The sequence below is a fragment of the Calliopsis andreniformis genome, chromosome 11 (genome assembly GCF_051401765.1).
Source record: "Calliopsis andreniformis isolate RMS-2024a chromosome 11, iyCalAndr_principal, whole genome shotgun sequence".
Taxonomy (NCBI): domain Eukaryota; kingdom Metazoa; phylum Arthropoda; class Insecta; order Hymenoptera; family Andrenidae; genus Calliopsis; species Calliopsis andreniformis.
Window position 1 is genome coordinate 5,583,764 of NC_135072.1, and position 12,570 is coordinate 5,596,333.

Sequence of the window (12,570 nt, forward strand, 5' to 3'; positions counted from 1 at the left end):
TTGAGGATTGAGGATTGAGGATTGAGGATTGAGGATTGAGGATTGAAGATTGAGTATTGAGTATTGAAGGTTGAGGATTGTGGATTGAGGATTAAGGACTGAGGATTGAATATTGTAGATTGAGTATTGATGCCTGAGGATTGAGGATTGAGGTTTGAGGAACGAGGATTGAGGATTGAGGGTTGAGGATTGAGGATTGAGGATTGAGGATTGAGGATTGAGGATTGAGGATTGAGGATTGAGAATTGAGAATTGAGTATGAGGACTGAGGGTTGAGGATTGAGGTTTGAGGAATGAGGACTGAGGGTTGGGGAATGAGGATTGAGGATTGAGGATTGAGGATTGAGCATTGAAGGTTGAGTATTGATGCCTGAGGATTGAGGATTGAGGATTGATGATTGAGGATCGAGGATTGAAGATTGAGAATTGAGGATTGAAGATCGAGGATTGATGCCTGAGGATTGAGGATCGAGGATTGAGGATTGAGGATTGGAGATTGACTATTGAGGATTGAAGATTGAGGATTGAGGATTGAGGATTGAGAATTGAGAATTGAGTATGAGGACTGAGGGTTGAGGATTGAGGTTTGAGGAATGAGGACTGAGGGTTGGGGAATGAGGATTGAGGATTGAGGATTGAGGATTGAGCATTGAAGGTTGAGTATTGATGCCTGAGGATTGAGGATTGAGGATTGATGATTGAGGATCGATGATTGAAGATTGAGAATTGAGGATTGAAGATTGAGTTTGGAAGATTGAGTATTGATGATTGAATATTGAGGATTGAGGATTGAGGATTGAGGATTGAGGATTGGGGATTGAGGATCTAGGATTGGAGATTGGTTATTGAGTATAGAAGCTTGAGGATTGTGGATTGAGGATTGAGGATTGAGGATTGAGGATTGAGGATTGAGGATTGAGGATTGAGGATTGAGGATTGAGGATTGAGGATTGAGGATTGAGGATCGAAGATTGAGTATTGATGATTGAATATTGAGGATTGAGGATTGAGGTTTGAGGATTGAGGATTGAGGATTGAGGATTGAGGATTGAAGATTGAGTATTGATGATTGAATATTGAGGATTGAAGAATGAGGACTGAGGATTGAGGATTGAGGATTGAGGATTGAGGATCTAGGATTGGAAATTGATTATTGAGTATTGAAGGCTGAGGATTGTGGATTGAGGATTGAGGATTGAGGATTGAGGATTGAGGATTGAGGATTGAGGATTGAGGATTGAGGATTGAGGATTGAGGATTGAGTATTGAAGATTGAGTATTGATGCCTGAGGATTCAGGATCGAGGATTGAGGATTGAGGATTGGAGATTGACTATTGAGGATTGAAGATTGAGGATTGAGGATTGAGGATTGAGAATTGAGAATTGAGTATGAGGACTGAGGGTTGAGGATTGAGGTTTGAGGAATGAGGACTGAGGGTTGGGGAATGAGGATTGAGGATTGACGATTGAGGATTGAGCATTGAAGGTTGAGTATTGATGATTGAATATTGAGGATTGAGGATTGAGGATTGAGGATTGAAGATTGAGTATTGAGGATTGAAGATTGAGGATTGAGTATTGAGGATTGAGGATTCAGGGTTGAAGATTGAGGATTGAGGATTGAGGATTGAGGATTGAGGATTGAGGATTGAAGATTGAATATTGATGATTGAATATTGAGGACTGAGGATTGAGGGTTGTGGATTGAGGACGAGGACTGAGGGTTGAATATTGACGTTTGAGGTCTGAGGATTAAGGATTGAGGATTGAGAATTGAGTATTGACGATTGAGGATTGAAGATTGAGGATTGGGTATTTAGGATTGAAGAATGAGGACTGAGGATTGAGGTTTTAGGATTGAGGATTGAAGATTGAGTATTGATGATTGAATATTGAGGATTGAGGATTGAGGTTTGAGGATTGAGGATGAAGTCTGAGGGTTGAGGATTGCGGTTTGAGGAACGAGGATTGAGGATTGAGGATTGAGGACTAAGGATTGACGATTGAGTATTGAACATTGAGGAATGATGGCTGAGGATTGACGACTGAGAATTGAGGATTGAGGATTGATGATTGAAGGTTGAGTATTGAGGATTGAATATTGAGGATTGAGGATTGAGGATTGAGGATTGAGGATTGAGGATTGAGGATTGAAGATTGAGTATTGAGTATTGAAGGTTGAGGATTGTGGATTGAGGATTAAGGATTGAGGATTGAATATTGTAGATTGAGTATTGATACCTGAGGATTGAGGATTGAGGATTGAGGATTGAGGATTGAGGATTGAGGATTGAGGATTGAGGATTGAAGATTGAGTATTGAGTATTGAAGGTTGAGGATTGTGGATTGAGGATTAAGGACTGAGGATTGAATATTGTAGATTGAGTATTGATGCCTGAGGATTGAGGATTGAGGATTGAGGATTGAGGATTGAGGATTGAGGATTGAGGATTGAGGATTGAGGATTGAACATTGAGTATTGAGGATTGACGATTGAGGGTTGAAGATTGAGTATTGATGATTGAATATTGAGGATTGAGGATTGAGGATCTAGGATTGGAAATTGATTATTGAGTATTGAAGGCTGAGGATTGTGGATTGAGGATTGAGGATTGAAGATTGAGTATTGATGATTGAATATTGAGGATTGAGGATTGAGGTTTGAGGATTGAGGATGAAGTCTGAGGGTTGAGGATTGAGGTTTGAGGAACGAGGATTGAGGATTGAGGGTTGAGGATTGAGGATTGAGGATTGAGGATTGAGGATTGAGGATTGAGGATTGAGGATTGAGAATTGAGAATTGAGTATGAGGACTGAGGGTTGAGGATTGAGGTTTGAGGAATGAGGACTGAGGGTTGGGGAATGAGGATTGAGGATTGAGGATTGAGGATTGAGCATTGAAGGTTGAGTATTGATGCCTGAGGATTGAGGATTGAGGATTGATGATTGAGGATCGAGGATTGAAGATTGAGAATTGAGGATTGAAGATCGAGGGTTGTGGATTGAGGATTGAGGATGGAGGATGAGGGCTGAGGGTTGAGGATTGAGGATTGAGAAATGAGGATTGAGGAACGAGGATTGAGGATTGAGGATTGAGGACTAATGATTGACGATTGAGTATTGAAGATTGAGGATTGATGACTGAGGATTGACGACTGAGAATTGAGGATTGAGGATTGATGATTGAAGATTGAGTATTGAGGATTGAATATTGAGGATTGAGGATTGAGTATTGAGGATTGAGGATTGAGGATTGAGGATTGAAGATTGAGTATTGAGTATTGAAGGTTGAGGATTGTGGATTGAGGATTAAGGATTGTGGATTGAATATTGTAGATTGAGTATTGATACCTGAGGATTGAGGATTGAGGATTGAGGATTGAGGATTGAGGATTGAAGGTTGAGTATTGAGGATTGAAGATTGGGGATTGAAGATTGAGTATTGATGATTGAATATTGAGGATTGAGGATTGAGGATTGAGGATTGAGGATTGGGTATTGAGGATTGAGTAATGAGGATTGAGGATTGAGGTTTGAGGATTGAGGATTGAAGATTGAGTATTGGTGATTGAATATTGAGGATTGAGGATTGAGGATTGAGGATTGAGGATTGAGGATTGAGGATTGAAGATTGAGTATTGATGATTGAATATTGAGGATTGAAGAATGAGGATTGAGGATTGAGGATTGAGGATTGAGGATTGAGGATCTAGGATTGGAAATTGATTATTGAGTATTGAATGCTGAGGATTGTGGATTGAGGATTGAGGATTGAGGATTGAGGATTGAGGATTGAGGATTGAGGATTGAGGATTGAGGATCGAAGATTGAGTATTGATGATTGAATATTGAGGATTGAGGATTGAGGTTTGAGGATTCGGGATTGAGGATTGAGTATTGAGGATTGAAGATTGAGTATTGATGATTGAATATTGAGGATTGAAGAATGAGGATTGAGGATTGAGGATTGAGGATTGAGGATCTAGGATTGGAAATTGATTATTGAGTATTGAAGGCTGAGGATTGTGGATTGAGGATTGAGGATTGAGGATTGAGGATTGAGGATTGAGGATTGAGGATTGAGGATTGAGGATTGAGGATTGAGGATCGAAGATTGAGTATTGATGATTGAATATTGAGGATTGAGGATTGAGGTTTGAGGATTGAGGATTGAGGATTGAGGATTAAGGATTGAGGATTGAGTATTGAAGATTGAGTATTGATGCCTGAGGATTGAGGATCGAGGATTGAGGATTGAGGATTGGAGATTGACTATTGAGGATTGAAGATTGAGGATTGAGGATTGAGGATTGAGAATTGAGAATTGAGTATGAGGACTGAGGGTTGAGGATTGAGGTTTGAGGAATGAGGACTGAGGGTTGGGGAATGAGGATTGAGGATTGAGGATTGAGGATTGAGCATTGAAGGTTGAGTATTGATGCCTGAGGATTGAGGATTGAGGATTGATGATTGAGGATCGATGATTGAAGATTGAGAATTGGGGATTGAAGATTGAGTTTTGAAGATTGAGTATTGATGATTGAATATTGAGGATTGAGGATTGAGGATTGAGGATTGAGGATTGAGGATTGAGGATCTAGGATTGGAGATTGGTTATTGAGTATAGAAGCTTGAGGATTGTGGATTGAGGATTGAGGATTGAGGATTGAGGATTCAGGATTGAGAATTGAGGATTGAGGATTGAGGATTGAAGATTGAGTATTGATGATTGAATATTGAGGATTGAGGATTGAGGATTGAGGATTGAAGATTGAGTATTGAGGATTGAAGATTGAGGATTGAGTATTGAGGATTGAGGATTCAGGGTTGAAGATTGAGGATTGAGGATTGAGGATTGAGGATTCAGGATTGAGGATTGAAGATTGAATATTGATGATTGAATATTGAGGACTGAGGATTGAGGGTTGTGGATTGAGGACGAGGACTGAGGGTTGAATATTGACGTTTGAGGTCTGAGGATTAAGGATTGAGGATTGAGAATTGAGTATTGAGGATTGAGGATTGAAGATTGAGGATTGGGTATTTAGGATTGAAGAATGAGGACTGAGGATTGAGGTTTTAGGATTGAGGATTGAAGATTGAGTATTGATGATTGAATATAGAGGATTGAGGATTGAGGTTTGAGGATTGAGGATGAAGTCTGAGGGTTGAGGATTGAGGTTTGAGGAACGAGGATTGAGGATTGAGGGTTGAGGACTAAGGATTGACGATTGAGTATTGAACATTGAGGAATGATGGCTGAGGATTGACGACTGAGAATTGAGGATTGAGGATTGATGATTGAAGGTTGAGTATTGAGGATTGAATATTGAGGATTGAGGATTGAGGATTGAGGATTGAGGATTGAGGATTGAGGATTGAAGATTGAGTATTGAGTATTGAAGGTTGAGGATTGTGGATTGAGGATTAAGGATTGAGGATTGAATATTGTAGATTGAGTATTGATACCTGAGGATTGAGGATTGAGGATTGAGGATTGAGGATTGAGGATTGAGGATTGAGGATTGCGGATTGAAGATTGAGTATTGAGTATTGAAGGTTGAGGATTGTGGATTGAGGATTAAGGACTGAGGATTGAATATTGTAGATTGAGTATTGATGCCTGAGGATTGAGGATTGAGGTTTGAGGAACGAGGATTGAGGATTGAGGGTTGAGGATTGAGGATTGAGGATTGAGGATTGAGGATTGAGGATTGAGGATTGAGGATTGAGAATTGAGAATTGAGTATGAGGACTGAGGGTTGAGGATTGAGGTTTGAGGAATGAGGACTGAGGGTTGGGGAATGAGGATTGAGGATTGAGGATTGAGGATTGAGCATTGAAGGTTGAGTATTGATGCCTGAGGATTGAGGATTGAGGATTGATGATTGAGGATCGAGGATTGAAGATTGAGAATTGAGGATTGAAGATCGAGGATTGATGCCTGAGGATTGAGGATCGAGGATTGAGGATTGAGGATTGGAGATTGACTATTGAGGATTGAAGATTGAGGATTGAGGATTGAGGATTGAGAATTGAGAATTGAGTATGAGGACTGAGGGTTGAGGATTGAGGTTTGAGGAATGAGGACTGAGGGTTGGGGAATGAGGATTGAGGATTGAGGATTGAGGATTGAGCATTGAAGGTTGAGTATTGATGCCTGAGGATTGAGGATTGAGGATTGATGATTGAGGATCGATGATTGAAGATTGAGAATTGAGGATTGAAGATTGAGTTTGGAAGATTGAGTATTGATGATTGAATATTGAGGATTGAGGATTGAGGATTGAGGATTGAGGATTGGGGATTGAGGATCTAGGATTGGAGATTGGTTATTGAGTATAGAAGCTTGAGGATTGTGGATTGAGGATTGAGGATTGAGGATTGAGGATTGAGGATTCAGGATTGAGAATTGAGGATTGAGGATTGAGGATTGAAGATTGAGTATTGATGATTGAATATTGAGGATTGAGGATTGAGGATTGAGGATTGAAGATTGAGTATTGAGGATTGAAGATTGAGGATTGAGTATTGAGGATTGAGGATTCAGGGTTGAAGATTGAGGATTGAGGATTGAGGATTGAGGATTGAGGATTGAGGATTGAAGATTGAATATTGATGATTGAATATTGAGGACTGAGGATTGAGGGTTGTGGATTGAGGACGAGGACTGAGGGTTGAATATTGACGTTTGAGGTCTGAGGATTAAGGATTGAGGATTGAGAATTGAGTATTGAGGATTGAGGATTGAAGATTGAGGATTGGGTATTTAGGATTGAAGAATGAGGACTGAGGATTGAGGTTTTAGGATTGAGGATTGAAGATTGAGTATTGATGATTGAATATTGAGGATTGAGGATTGAGGTTTGAGGATTGAGGATGAAGTCTGAGGGTTGAGGATTGCGGTTTGAGGAACGAGGATTGAGGATTGAGGATTGAGGACTAAGGATTGACGATTGAGTATTGAACATTGAGGAATGATGGCTGAGGATTGACGACTGAGAATTGAGGATTGAGGATTGATGATTGAAGGTTGAGTATTGAGGATTGAATATTGAGGATTGAGGATTGAGGATTGAGGATTGAGGATTGAGGATTGAGGATTGAAGATTGAGTATTGAGTATTGAAGGGTGAGGATTGTGGATTGAGGATTAAGGATTGAGGATTGAATATTGTAGATTGAGTATTGATACCTGAGGATTGAGGATTGAGGATTGAGGATTGAGGATTGAGGATTGAGGATTGAGGATTGAGGATTGAAGATTGAGTATTGAGTATTGAAGGTTGAGGATTGTGGATTGAGGATTAAGGACTGAGGATTGAATATTGTAGATTGAGTATTGATGCCTGAGGATTGAGGATTGAGGATTGAGGATTGAGGATTGAGGATTGAGGATTGAGGATTGAGGATTGAGGATTGATGATTGAGTATTGAGGATTGACGATTGAGGGTTGAAGATTGAGTATTGATGATTGAATATTGAGGATTGAGGATTGAGGATCTAGGATTGGAAATTGATTATTGAGTATTGAAGGCTGAGGATTGTGGATTGAGGATTGAGGATTGAAGATTGAGTATTGATGATTGAATATTGAGGATTGAGGATTGAGGTTTGAGGATTGAGGATGAAGTCTGAGGGTTGAGGATTGAGGTTTGAGGAACGAGGATTGAGGATTGAGGGTTGAGGATTGAGGATTGAGGATTGAGGATTGAGGATTGAGGATTGAGGATTGAGGATTGAGAATTGAGAATTGAGTATGAGGACTGAGGGTTGAGGATTGAGGTTTGAGGAATGAGGACTGAGGGTTGGGGAATGAGGATTGAGGATTGAGGATTGAGGATTGAGCATTGAAGGTTGAGTATTGATGCCTGAGGATTGAGGATTGAGGATTGATGATTGAGGATCGAGGATTGAAGATTGAGAATTGAGGATTGAAGATCGAGGATTGTGGATTGAGGATTGAGGATGGAGGATGAGGGCTGAGGGTTGAGGATTGAGGATTGAGAAATGAGGATTGAGGAACGAGGATTGAGGATTGAGGATTGAGGACTAATGATTGACGATTGAGTATTGAAGATTGAGGATTGATGACTGAGGATTGACGACTGAGAATTGAGGATTGAGGATTGATGATTGAAGATTGAGTATTGAGGATTGAATATTGAGGATTGAGGATTGAGTATTGAGGATTGAGGATTGAGGATTGAGGATTGAAGATTGAGTATTGAGTATTGAAGGTTGAGGATTGTGGATTGAGGATTAAGGATTGTGGATTGAATATTGTAGATTGAGTATTGATACCTGAGGATTGAGGATTGAGGATTGAGGATTGAGGATTGAGGATTGAAGGTTGAGTATTGAGGATTGAAGATTGGGGATTGAAGATTGAGTATTGATGATTGAATATTGAGGATTGAGGATTGAGGATTGAGGATTGAGGATTGGGTATTGAGGATTGAGTAATGAGGATTGAGGATTGAGGTTTGAGGATTGAGGATTGAAGATTGAGTATTGGTGATTGAATATTGAGGATTGAGGATTGAGGATTGAGGATTGAGGATTGAGGATTGAGGATTGAAGATTGAGTATTGATGATTGAATATTGAGGATTGAAGAATGAGGATTGAGGATTGAGGATTGAGGATTGAGGATTGAGGATCTAGGTTTGGAAATTGATTATTGAGTATTGAATGCTGAGGATTGTGGATTGAGGATTGAGGATTGAGGATTGAGGATTGAGGATTGAGGATTGAGGATTGAGGATTGAGGATCGAAGATTGAGTATTGATGATTGAATATTGAGGATTGAGGATTGAGGTTTGAGGATTGAGGATTGAGGATTGAGGATTGAGGATTGAAGATTGAGTATTGATGATTGAATATTGAGGATTGAAGAATGAGGATTGAGGATTGAGGATTGAGGATTGAGGATCTAGGATTGGAAATTGATTATTGAGTATTGAAGGCTGAGGATTGTGGATTGAGGATTGAGGATTGAGGATTGAGGATTGAGGATTGAGGATTGAGGATTGAGGATTGAGGATTGAGGATTGAGGATCGAAGATTGAGTATTGATGATTGAATATTGAGGATTGAGGATTGAGGTTTGAGGATTGAGGATTGAGGATTGAGGATTAAGGATTGAGGATTGAGTATTGAAGATTGAGTATTGATGCCTGAGGATTGAGGATCGAGGATTGAGGATTGAGGATTGGAGATTGACTATTGAGGATTGAAGATTGAGGATTGAGGATTGAGGATTGAGAATTGAGAATTGAGTATGAGGACTGAGGGTTGAGGATTGAGGTTTGAGGAATGAGGACTGAGGGTTGGGGAATGAGGATTGAGGATTGAGGATTGAGGATTGAGCATTGAAGGTTGAGTATTGATGCCTGAGGATTGAGGATTGAGGATTGATGATTGAGGATCGATGATTGAAGATTGAGAATTGGGGATTGAAGATTGAGTTTTGAAGATTGAGTATTGATGATTGAATATTGAGGATTGAGGATTGAGGATTGAGGATTGAGGATTGAGGATTGAGGATCTAGGATTGGAGATTGGTTATTGAGTATAGAAGCTTGAGGATTGTGGATTGAGGATTGAGGATTGAGGATTGAGGATTCAGGATTGAGAATTGAGGATTGAGGATTGGGGATTGAAGATTGAGTATTGATGATTGAATATTGAGGATTGAGGATTGAGGATTGAGGATTGAAGATTGAGTATTGAGGATTGAAGATTGAGGATTGAGTATTGAGGATTGTGGTTTCAGGGTTGAAGATTGAGGATTGAGGATTGAGGATTGAGGATTGAGGATTGCGGATTGAAGATTGAGGATTGGGTATTTAGGATTGAAGAATGAGGATTGAGGATTGAGGTCTGAGGATTGAGGATTGAAGATTGAGTATTGATGATTGAATATTGAGGGTTGAGGATTGAGGTTTGAGTATGGAGGATGAAGACTGAGGGTTGAGGATTGAAGTTTGAGGAACGAGGATTGAGGATTGAGGATTGAGGACTAATGATTGACGATTGAGTATTGAAGATTGAGGATTGATGACTGAGGATTGACGACTGAGAATTGAGGATTGAGGATTGATGATTGAAGATTGAGTATTGAGGATTGAATATTGAGGATTGAGGATTGAGTATTGAGGATTGAGGATTGAGGATTGAGGATTGAAGATTGAGTATTGAGTATTGAAGGTTGAGGATTGTGGATTGAGGATTAAGGATTGTGGATTGAATATTGTAGATTGAGTATTGATACCTGAGGATTGAGGATTGAGGATTGAGGATTGAGGATTGAGGATTGAAGGTTGAGTATTGAGGATTGAAGATTGGGGATTGAAGATTGAGTATTGATGATTGAATATTGAGGATTGAAGAATGAGGATTGAGGATTGAGGATTGAGGATTGAGGATTGAGGATTGAGGTTCTAGGATTGGAAATTGATTATTGAGTATTGAAGGCTGAGGATTGTGGATTGAGGATTGAGGATTGAGGATTGAGGATTGAGGATTGAGGATTGAGGATCGAGGATTGAGGATTGAGGATCGAAGATTGAGTATTGATGATTGAATATTGAGGATTGAGGATTGAGGTTTGAGGATTGAGGATTGAGGATTGAGGATTGAGGATTGAAGATTGAGTATTGATGATTGAATATTGAGGATTGAAGAATGAGGATTGAGGATTGAGGATTGAGGATTGAGGATTGAGGATCTAGGATTGGAAATTGATTATTGAGTATTGAAGGCTGAGGATTGTGGATTGAGGATTGAGGATTGAGGATTGAGGATTGAGGATTGAGGATTGAGGATTGAGGATTGAGGATTGAGGATTGAGGATCGAAGATTGAGTATTGATGATTGAATATTGAGGATTGAGGATTGAGGTTTGAGGTTTGAGGATTGAGGATTGAGGATTGAGGATTGAGGATTGAGGATTGAGTATTGAAGATTGAGTATTGATGCCTGAGGATTGAGGATCGAGGATTCAGGATTGAGGATTGGAGATTGACTATTGAGGATTGAAGATTGAGGATTGAGGATTGAGGATTGAGAATTGAGAATTGAGTATGAGGACTGAGGGTTGAGGATTGAGGTTTGAGGAATGAGGACTGAGGGTTGGGGAATGAGGATTGAGGATTGAGGATTGAGGATTGAGCATTGAAGGTTGAGTATTGATGCCTGAGGATTGAGAATTGAGGATTGATGATTGAGGATCGAGGATTGAAGATTGAGAATTGAGGATTGAAGATCGAGGATTGTGGATTGAGGATTGAGGATGGAGGATGAGGGCTGAGGGTTGAGGATTGAGGATTGAGGATTGAGGATTGAGGACTGAGGATTGAGGATTGAGGATTGAGCATTGAGGATTGAAGATTGAGTACTGGGGATTGGGGATTGAAGATTGAGGATTAAGGATTGAAGATTGGGGATTGAGGATCTAGAATTGGAGATTGATTATTGAGGACTGAAGATTGAGGATTGAGGATTGAGGATTGAGGATTGAGGATTGAGGATTGAAGATTGAGTATTGAGGATTGACGATTGAGGGTTGAAGATTGAGTATTGATGATTGAATATTGAGGATTGAGGATTGAGGATCGAGGATTGAAGATTGAGAATTGAGGATTGAAGATTGAGGATTGAGGATTGAGGATTGAGGATTGAGGATTGAAGATTGAGTATTGATGATTGAATATTGAGGATTGAGGATTGAGGATTGAGGATTGAAGATTGAGTATTGAGGATTGAAGATTGAGGATTGAGTATTGAGGATTGAGGATTCAGGGTTGAAGATTGAGGATTGAGGATTGAGGATTGAGGATTGAGGATTGAGGATTGAAGATTGAATATTGATGATTGAATATTGAGGACTGAGGATTGAGGGTTGTGGATTGAGGACGAGGACTGAGGGTTGAATATTGACGTTTGAGGTCTGAGGATTAAGGATTGAGGATTGAGAATTGAGTATTGAGGATTGAGGATTGAAGATTGAGGATTGGGTATTTAGGATTGAAGAATGAGGACTGAGGATTGAGGTTTTAGGATTGAGGATTGAAGATTGAGTATTGATGATTGAATATTGAGGATTGAGGATTGAGGTTTGAGGATTGAGGATGAAGTCTGAGGGTTGAGGATTGCGGTTTGAGGAACGAGGATTGAGGATTGAGGATTGAGGACTAAGGATTGACGATTGAGTATTGAACATTGAGGAATGATGGCTGAGGATTGACGACTGAGAATTGAGGATTGAGGATTGATGATTGAAGGTTGAGTATTGAGGATTGAATATTGAGGATTGAGGATTGAGGATTGAGGATTGAGGATTGAGGATTGAGGATTGAGGATTGAAGATTGAGTATTGAGTATTGAAGGTTGAGGATTGTGGATTGAGGATTAAGGATTGAGGATTGAATATTGTAGATTGAGTATTGATACCTGAGGATTGAGGATTGAGGATTGAGGATTGAGGATTGAGGATTGAGGATTGAGGATTGAGGATTGAAGATTGAGTATTGAGTATTGAAGGTTGAGGATTGTGGATTGAGGAT